This window comes from Odontesthes bonariensis, chromosome 1 (genome assembly GCF_027942865.1).
Source record: "Odontesthes bonariensis isolate fOdoBon6 chromosome 1, fOdoBon6.hap1, whole genome shotgun sequence".
Classification (NCBI taxonomy): domain Eukaryota; kingdom Metazoa; phylum Chordata; class Actinopteri; order Atheriniformes; family Atherinopsidae; genus Odontesthes; species Odontesthes bonariensis.
In genome coordinates this window covers 11050703-11060771 of record NC_134506.1, presented here as the reverse complement: position 1 = coordinate 11060771, position 10069 = coordinate 11050703, and positions in this window count along the sequence as shown.

Genomic DNA, 10069 nt, shown 5'->3' with positions numbered 1-10069 from the left:
CCATCTTCCTAAATTAAGACAAACTGCTAATTATGCCCCATAGTTCTTTTTTAATTATGACCAACACCCGTTGTAGCCATAGTAATCCAAGCAGTGGTGAGGTGATGAAGTTACTGAGCTACAATTTAATCTGATGGAGGTTGGGCTGGATTGATGGGGCAACATAACACTGGAAAGCTGTTGGTCATTGATTCTTTTGACCATAACTGCCACATGAATTCGAAGGTTGAAGGACTCACCTTGAAGAAACAGATTTCTTAATTCAACAGCGTTGCTGTCGTAGTTGTTGAACTGTATGAGAAACTCTTCATACAAAGGGCTGTCCTGGCTTGAATGCAGCAGTGTTATGTGAATCACTGCCTACCCTTTTTTTTCCCTCCTGTTTACGGTATCAGGGCTGTTTTATCACATTTGGAATGTCTTTTTCAGAGCACCCATCCAAAGCACAGCTAAAAGAGTGGCAGAGATTTTCTGAAGCTGACAAAGAGTGTTGGCCTATTGAAGAGTTTCTTGGTTACAAACTTTACTTGGCATGCGGTGAAACCTTTGTGGCTGTCAGAAAAAATGGAAAAAAAACATCTCTAATAAATAAACAGTTGCATCACATGTAAACCTGTTGAGTAAATAAGGGAAGGAGTCTACCATAAATGTTATTTCACAGTTTTAATATGAATGTATATAAATGTAAATGTAAGTTGATAATATTTTTGAAAAAGTCGATTATAAAATGTTTATGACAATGCCAGTTTACCACTGCTGTAAGATAATGTACAACACACAGGTGCTAGCAGCTCTTTCTGGGACAATGACTGGTACTGAATACACCAGAAGTCTTGGTAGCTGTGATTATGCTGATTATGTCAATAAATTAGCTCTAAAAATCTTGAAAAATGACCAGAGGCAACACTGTTCCACATTGTGAATGAATTTTGGATATGTTCAGCTGTCTGACAATTGATTGTCCACACAACTGCCATCTCTCAATATTTCCATCTCTGTTACCCACGCCACCAGAAATGATAACAATATATTTCCCAACAGAGCACCATTATGATCTTTTGTTGAAAGTTTGGATCCATGCGGGCTGTCTTTTGTAGTTTATATTGTTTTGCTACTTTTGTTTAAATTCAGTAGTGTCACATAAGCTACCACAAAGAGGAAGCCTTTTTGATTGACTTTTCTTTCATTTGTCTAAACTTTAACTCTCTCAGAGATGCCCCATAAAGCAAACTGCTCCCATCTGTCACATAAGTTAGGTAAACTGAAAGCAAAAGGCAGCTCTAAATACTTCTCTGCCAAAGATCCTGATACAAACAGACACAACAAACATCGTACATCAAACTTTGAAGTGACAATGACGATAGAAGCTATTTTATGTTGACCGTTGTGGCTCCAAGAATACATTGTTTTTCTCTTTAAACTTCACATGCTATAACAGTATTGCTTTTACTGCGTGTTGGGTACATACTTATGTTGCTGTAGTTTCTGAATAATCTCCAAGACAAGTGGCATTTTGTTTGAGAATAAACTGCAACCTACAATTTTGATAAATATGTATCTGCTGACCACAACCTCAATGGATCACTCAGGATTACCACAAAATAAGCTGATAAGTAGCCTATGACTAGTTCCGAATGTAGCACATTTTTCATTGTGTGTGTGTTTAATTAAAAGTAGTTCTCATTCTGAGAAGTACTGGGAAAACATCACCACTTCATGATCACCTTACCATCACACACTGTTTTTGATTCCTCTCGAGTAAGGTGTCAACTGTAAGCATTGGTTGCAAGCTTGTGTACTTTATTGTGAAGACAAAGGTGACTATTTCATCATGAAGCTCAGTTCCATTCCCTTAAAACAAGCCCACAGAAACCAAATGTTTTCTTAGCAACTGTCAACTTCTCAACACTCTTACTGTAAATTATTGCTTAAACTGTAACAGGAGCAGACTGCAGGGTCAAATTTATAAGAACAAAAGTTTCACTTTTCTAAAATGTTGGTTTAGGGTGAAAAGGGCAGTTTACACGTTAAAATTGTGTTAACTGTCATTTAAGTTTTATAAATTACTGGCATCTTGTTTTCTGAAGAACGTGAAAAGAAATAAAACCTCAAAGTATAATACGCATTTATTTTTGGCATTTTTATAAAGCAAATGATATAGTCTTAACTATTTACAGTTAACAGTTCAGTATCACAGTTCAGAATGAGATAAAATGATGTTAGCACATAAATAAAGTCACCAATCTCCTTTTTCGTGGCAGTTCATAAAACATTTTGGTTTTTGTATTCATATTTATTGTATTAAACCAATGGACCGTCTAACGCAGCAACCCCAAATATCATTTAATGTCAAGCTGTAACTAGTTTTCTTTTACTGTAAAAGTTGTAATTATTTGCAGCCTCTGTGGATGTTCAAAGTGAATGTCACTTTTACCATGTACATCAAAGTGTTTTTAAAGATTTTTGGAGCTGCTCTAACCTCAACCTCACATCCATATATTCCAGAGCTGAGAGAAGATCTAACAAATGTCTTCAAGGCAGGTGGTGTCAATAAGGTCCAGCATTCTGTCAGAAATAAATCAGCCTGCTTTCACTCCACAGGCATCACATTCTGCATTTTTTTTTTTTGGAACTCAGGATCAAAATCAAATCATTTGGAGGCCTTTAGTTAGAGTTCAAATGGGCCAGATTAATGTGGCTGGTGTATTTTTAACCAAAATACAATTAAAACCACTTGTCTAACCTTACAAAGTAGCTTTGGTTCTTGAACCTGTAAAACTATTTTTAATACCTTAAAAATAAAGATAACTGCACCCTATATTTATGTTTAAAAAATGTGTAAATTGTTGTGGTCAAGTGAACAAATGCCTGTGAAATCTCCTGGAGATGTGTCACCCTAGCAATTTCTACCTAATAGCCTAATCTATTCCACCCCCCTAATCCAGTACTTCTGATTCCTGAATCTAACAGCGTAGTTTTGATAACTAAACCCAAGCAAAGAGTCAAAGACAATGGAAAGCTAAAAACGGATGTCTCCTGTCACTTGTATAGCTTTTCCTGTTGTCTGACGTGTTGGCAGGCTTTGTGACACTCTTTGAATAAACATTCATCCTTGTAGTTGAAGAAATGCTCATCTGTGTCATATTTTAGCTGAAATAGAAGAAAAAAGTCAAGTTGAACCTCAATTTAAGTTTTGTGATATTATGTACTGTGACTTTCTGTCACCCTTATAGAGACTCTGTTTAACCCTTCTATTGTGTTCGGGTCAAAATTGACCCGTTTTCAATTTTAAATGTGTAAAAATTACCATTTGCTTTTTTGCTCTGGAATGAGGCTTCATCTAATCCTCAGACACACCCAACTGAATACAGAAATATCAATTTTCACCATTTTAGTAAATTCTAAAGGTCTCAAAAAAAAAAAAGTTACATCTGTGGTGTTACGGGTCAAAAATGACCCGGCAGAGAATACTGGCTGTTTTATGCATCACCTCAAAGCTATGTGTTGCTCTGAGGATCAATTGTGGCCCAATATGCCCAGTTATGGCCCACACACACACACACACACACACACACAGTTAAAGTTTCTGATGCTAAGTTTTTGGTTCATTCAGAGTGACTCACCTGCACTAACATCATATTACTTTTCAATGTTCAGTTTATGGCCTAATGCAGGCACACACACACACAAACACACTGTTGTTGGTCATTGTTCATTTGTTATGGTTAAATTGCTTGGTTAATTGGTATGGTTAAATAAAAGTTGGTTTTATGGAAAGAAATTTGAACACTTGTTGTCTTTATCCTACTATTTATCAATGCGGGTCAGTTTTGACCCGGAACACCAAAGATGTCACTATTGTTAATAATTTTAAATAATAAAAAAAAATATTCTTTTTTTCTTTGGCAGGTGTACTCTAATATAGGTCTATAACACATTTACAGTTTCTAATTACTCAGTCTATAAGAATGACAAATATTTTTAGTGAATTTAAATAGTTTTTGCATTCAAAAACGAGTGGTACATTTTAAAACACTGTGTCTGTGGAGCCAACTAAAGAAATTTCCAACACTGGTTCCATTTATATGAATGTATACTAAGCCAACAATGAGTTGAAAAACAAAATTGGAAGAAAACTGGTGATTTTAAGCATTTTCAAGCATTTTCAAATCACGGGTCAAAATTGACCCGCGAACACTACAGGTGTAAACAGCTTTCTAACATAAGGGTTAAGGACCCAGAGTGGCCTGACACCATTTGCTCCCAGCAACATAAAATAAAATGTTGCGCATCAGAAGTTTAGATATAATAGGTGGGAAAACAAACATTTAGGAAGTTTGAGAATCTTTCTAGGTGAGGAGCCAGGATTATACCTCTAACCTGACAATTAATGAACAAGATGGTCTTCCAATAAAAGCTTGGAAGACTGGTTTCAAGGCAACCCAACATATAGAAAGGAACTGCCACCTCGCAACTGTTCAAGGCAGATGAACTGCCTTACTAAGTCTGATTCTGCTCTTCTTGTTGAAGGGAGTTGTACTTTCCACCTAGCGTCCTATGCATCCTTAAGACAGGATTGAATGTAAATGTTTCCTTTGCTAGGTAACTTTTTATGAATTGTCGTAATATGAAAACAATAACAATGAGAAGCGGATTAGTTACCAATGGGCATTGATTTGGACTGTATCTAATTGGACTAGCGTTGAGCTTCTGTACTTTCTCTTCAAAGTGCCTTCATAATGATGTTTTACCTGTTAACAACAACAAGCAAACAGAAAAAAGGACACGGTATTGTTATCCATCAACTTAGTCTAGCTTTCTGTAGCTTTGAGTATGCAAACTCAGAAAAAAAGTGTGAAGACCACAATAGGAACAGGGACTGAAAAGTAATGTTGAAGGCTAGGAAAACCAATAAAAACTACCAAAAACATACTAAAATACTTTCCAGAAACAAAACCACAAAGAAGAACAAAGTTGGGTATTGATAACTATGAGCAGCATTTTTCATATTATACAATGTCTTTTAATGTTAATTGGAAATTATTTATTTTAGCTTGATTTATGTCTCCAACAGCAGACTACAGTAATACAATTTTTTGATCCATTTATTCAGCTTTGAAGGTTATTGAGGATTACTTCATTTTCCCTGAAAATAAAATGGAAAAAAGGAAATCCATTATGGCATGATGTAGCTGCAAAGTAACCAGCTATAATAACTTCCAACAGAGTGGTGTCAAACAAAGATAATCCGAACACAGCCTTGTGCATCTGCTCATGAGACTAGCTCGGTGTTCCAGCAGGGCCAAGATGCCTTTATACCGTGAGCAGCTGAGAGGGGGCCAGTCGGCTCAGGAGCCAATTTCGATTCAGGGAGTTTCTTTGGCTTGAAGTGACACAGCGGTGCACAGCAGAAACAGCAGGACATTTGTGGCGCACGTCTGCTGGCTGCGATGTCCACCAACAGAGGTGCTAATTAATGCTAATTGCAAGAGGGGGTCAATTAAACCCTCCACGGTGCCTTATTAGGACCACCGCGTTAGTGACCAATGAGTCAAAACAACAACTACCGTCTCCTCATCAGAAAGCACAATGCAAAAACGTATTGGTGGTGAATTAAAGATGTAATAAGAGGGATTTTATTTCCCTGCTGCACAAAGTGCCAGTAATATTTCTCCAGGGGAAGGAGCCGTTTGCAACTCAAAAACAGTGACAATTACTTGGATTCATGCTCACATATCTGGTGCTCAAAAATTGATTACCAGCCTGTACTTAACAAAACATTTACACACATTACAATGGCAAGACAATTACGTTTCTACTGGCCCCCACCCACCTATATTTTCCACCTATTCTGCAGTTGAGGGTGATGTACACAGCGATATTGGGCATACTGCATGCCCATATTTCTGGTGTTTAGATATTTCTTCTTGTCAGAAAAAAAAATTAAAAAAAGTTGTTTTTGTAGCTTTTCGTACAGACTGCCACGAATCAGGCAAAACAGAGAAAATAAAACTTCTAACTTTAGCTCTGCTGTCCTCCTTGTCAACACAACTTTAAAATCGGCTCACAGCATAAATTAGAGCAGCTGCTCAGACCAAATGCCAGACTCTCATGGCATTTAAGAGGTTTGACTGTTTAGGAACCAATGCTGAAGACACATGATTAGTTGGAACACTACAGAACATTTACAGGACCCAAAGAATTTCTCTTTTCACTGTTGAAACCAACTTTAAGATAGCCTGCCTTTAATCTTGGATGGCTTTTATTATCTACCGTTTCTACATGTCCACATATCCCACCGCCAGAAACTGCACCTGTACACTGTTTACTTTGATTTTCTTTTGTAATGATGTCGTGGCATATTTTGTGCAGCAACCTCAGAAGATCAAAGTGGACTAAATTAGACATGTAAACACTGTTTGATGGAATATAATTAAAACTTTACAGTTAAGGTTATCTGAATAGTTTTTTCTGAATAAGTTCAATCATAATGAGGGAATGAACTGTTATAATGAAGAAATGGGTTTATTGTAAAAATCTGTTGGGACATTGTTATTGCAGGAACGATAGAAGTATTTGTCTTGAAGAAACTGCACATATACCTTTTTTTTCATGCAGCAGTACACTATGTTTCAGGGATAATGAACTAGTACAATGCATTGCTGTGAATTACATTACCTGTATATAGTTAATTATACTCATTATCATCATCACTGAGCTTGTTTTCTCCAGGTGTTTAGCTATCCTGCCACAGTCTAAACACATGAATCCATACCTGCAAAGTGGAAATACATGTGTGTACCTGGACTGTGTAATTTAAAGGTTAGACTACTTTTCTTAACCCATTACAAACTGGAGAGACACATACTTTTTTTTTTTTTTTACCTTACTAGCCTGTATAAACGCACACATCAACATACATTTAAGACACAGTGTGAATGTATTTAAGATTTCTTTTTTCCAGCAAACAACAATAAAAAAAAATTATGTCTTTCAGCTGCACACAAAGTTATGAATTCTATTGTGTTATTATCACCATGGCTTCAGTAATTCAACAGATATCAGTCAAGACTCCCCCACTTTATCCCTCTTGTAAAGCACAAAGTAACATTGTTAAGATATGTGCTGTACCAATAATACATCATTATTTTTTATCATTGAATCCTCATCCATCATCATTTAAAATGGGTTTGCATTTCTGCCAATGTATTAAGACTGGTTTTATTCATACCTGCACAACAGGGATTTTTGCGTTGCAATGGGGACTGCAGATCTTGCACAGAATTGTTATTTTCTGGACTCCCTCAGGGGTCAGTCCTATGCCCCCTCTTTTTCTTCTTATACATGCTACCTCCAGGACATATAATTCATGCAAATTATTTTAATTTCAATTCATACACAGATCTGGTTCAGATCTGGCTATTAAAGAAATTGAATTTAACTTAACACAACTAAGTTGAAAATCATTATTATAGACCTAGAATATGACTGCCTATAATTTCATTTTTCAATGAAAACACATTTCAATTGTCACAATTCGATCACTCTTGAACATTCTGCTGGAGAAGATCAGACTTGCTATTCATCTGTATCCTCTTCTGAATCACATTTCTAATGGTATTTACCCAAAAACAAACATTCATTTGTTTTTCCCATGACTTATAGCAGGATAAACAACTGAAGAAAGAGTATTAATGAATGTTTTAACATAAAATAGCATTGCAAATTTTTTCGAGTGACAATGACAATAAAGACCTATTCTATTCTATTCTATTCTATTGTATTGTATTGTATTGTATTGTATTCTATTCTATTCTCAGTGATAAATAGATAGATAAATTCCCCAAATAATATAGTTTTAATTTAAAGAAGTTTATTTTTTGGCCCATTTTGAGAGAGGTCTGATGAGGTTTGAATTCAGTTTGCTGGGGCTTTGAAATTTTCAGGACTGAAATGCTGACAGTTCAAAAAGTATTAACGAAACAGAATACCTGTTTTCATTTAGCTTACCGTAGCAACTCAGCTACTTTTTATAAACTGACTTTTTTAGGATTTTTTCAGCTCTTTACTGTGTTCCTCATAGTGAAGCTCCCTTCGATCACTGCATTGCTGTTGGTGTAAAAACGACTCCTTTTTTTCTCTGCTACTGGCATTTCAGAGGCAAATTCGTGCAACGTTCCTCCAGCCCTCTCACCTCAAGTTTCATCAGACTACAAGGGTTTCCATTGAGCTCATCAGTAGTCCTGCACAACATCCCATTGATCCAGATCCTTGTAATCATTCTTAACAACCACTCCACCACCATGGGGGGATTTTCCTTCACAAGTCATGGCATAATCAACTCCTTGAAATTACAACGTCACAATATGGTCTGATCACCAATGAGTCCTCCCATGTCTCTGTACCTTTTGCTTTTGTGCATAACATTTCATATCATTTCATCACCCTCTAACACACTCTCTTTTAGTTTCTCTCTTTGAAACATATATTTTTCCATCTTGTTACAAAATGTGTTTCTAATCATACAATCAACGAGCTGTAGCTAATTATTATTCTGCTTTGAAATTATAACTACCATGGATTTATATTGATAATGCTGTTTCCATATGGACTAAAAATTTAAATTAACTAACATTTACACATGTAAAAGAATAGTAACTCACACACACATATGTGTATGTATACATGGAAACTGTAACTAATAATTTATTAGCTAATTAATAGGATACATAAAACATAATACCTGAAGCTTTTATTTGTACAATAGTTCTGTTTTACAGCTATGGGTTCTTTTGTTGATTGTAAACTTACAAAGAGCACATTGCTAAATTAGCATTTAATAGAATTACCACAAACTAATTGGCGCAAAGTAAACCTGAGGGCCAGATATAATTTCAGCTCAGTAGGACTAGAGGATTTCTGTAGCTTTGAGCAAAATATAATTAATATGCAATGTGCTCACTTGATGGGTACTTGAAAGGGCCAAAGTATGTGTAGAAAGCACATAAAGAAACAGGGGTCAGAAGACATCCACAGCCTCCTTCATCATTGTATCATAAACAATCCAACGATGTTATATAGAAAGAGAAAGGTGAATGAGTATTAATGACACAGCCAGTGATAGCCATATCTCAAAATTCAGAATGGAAAATGTTTTTTCTTAAGTTTCTTAAGTTCATCAAAGTTTGTTCATAATTGAGGGCATCTCTGCCAGGCAATGGTAATTACAGTTTCTACACCATTTGAGCTGGAGCCATAGGCCTGCCATAAAGTATCTGGCACATATCAGCAGGAAACAACAAGCACAAGGTTGTCACCCGCGGGACACTTCCATTACGTTACCAAAATGAGTAGGTAATTTGATTTACTATCTAGTTAGGCAACCTCTGTCAGACCTGCAGCCATACGCAACAGTGTGTGTGTGTGTGTGTGTGTGTGTGTGTGTGTGTGTGTGAGAGTGTGTGTTTTTTTTTTGGGGGGGGTACATGGAGATTGACTACTAATGAGAATGCTGACCTGCCAGGGTCGCAGATTTCGAGAAACAATTTGTGCTGTCATTTAGCTGGAGATATTAGTTGGTTAAAATGTGCTCCATGGCTGATTTTTGACTAATGGATCAGGTGCATAAAGATAATAGCCTCAGGGTTTGCCAACACTTCCAGTCCCAGAGGCCAAAAGCAACTTAAACACCAACACCACTTTGGCAAGTCTAAAGAAATAAGACAAAGATGTATGCTGCAATGTGAATGAGAGGATCATTCTTATAAAACCTGATGTTGCTGATTCTAATCTTCTAATCTATGTCACACAGTTTCCATCACCACCAGCCTTAGCCTATGAACTGTATATGTGTGAATGTACTAATGTAAAAGCTCAATGTATAAGCATATGAGGATTATAGTGATTTTGTGCGCCTCAGTTCAGGGAGGCACTGTCAGTAATTGATACGATCAAAAGCTTTTGTTACTTATGAGAAACCTCTGTATCAATTAAAGCCCCTATAAAAATCTAATCTTTCAACAAGTTTAACAAAGAGGATCTAATGTTCAAAAGTACGGTACATGAAAAG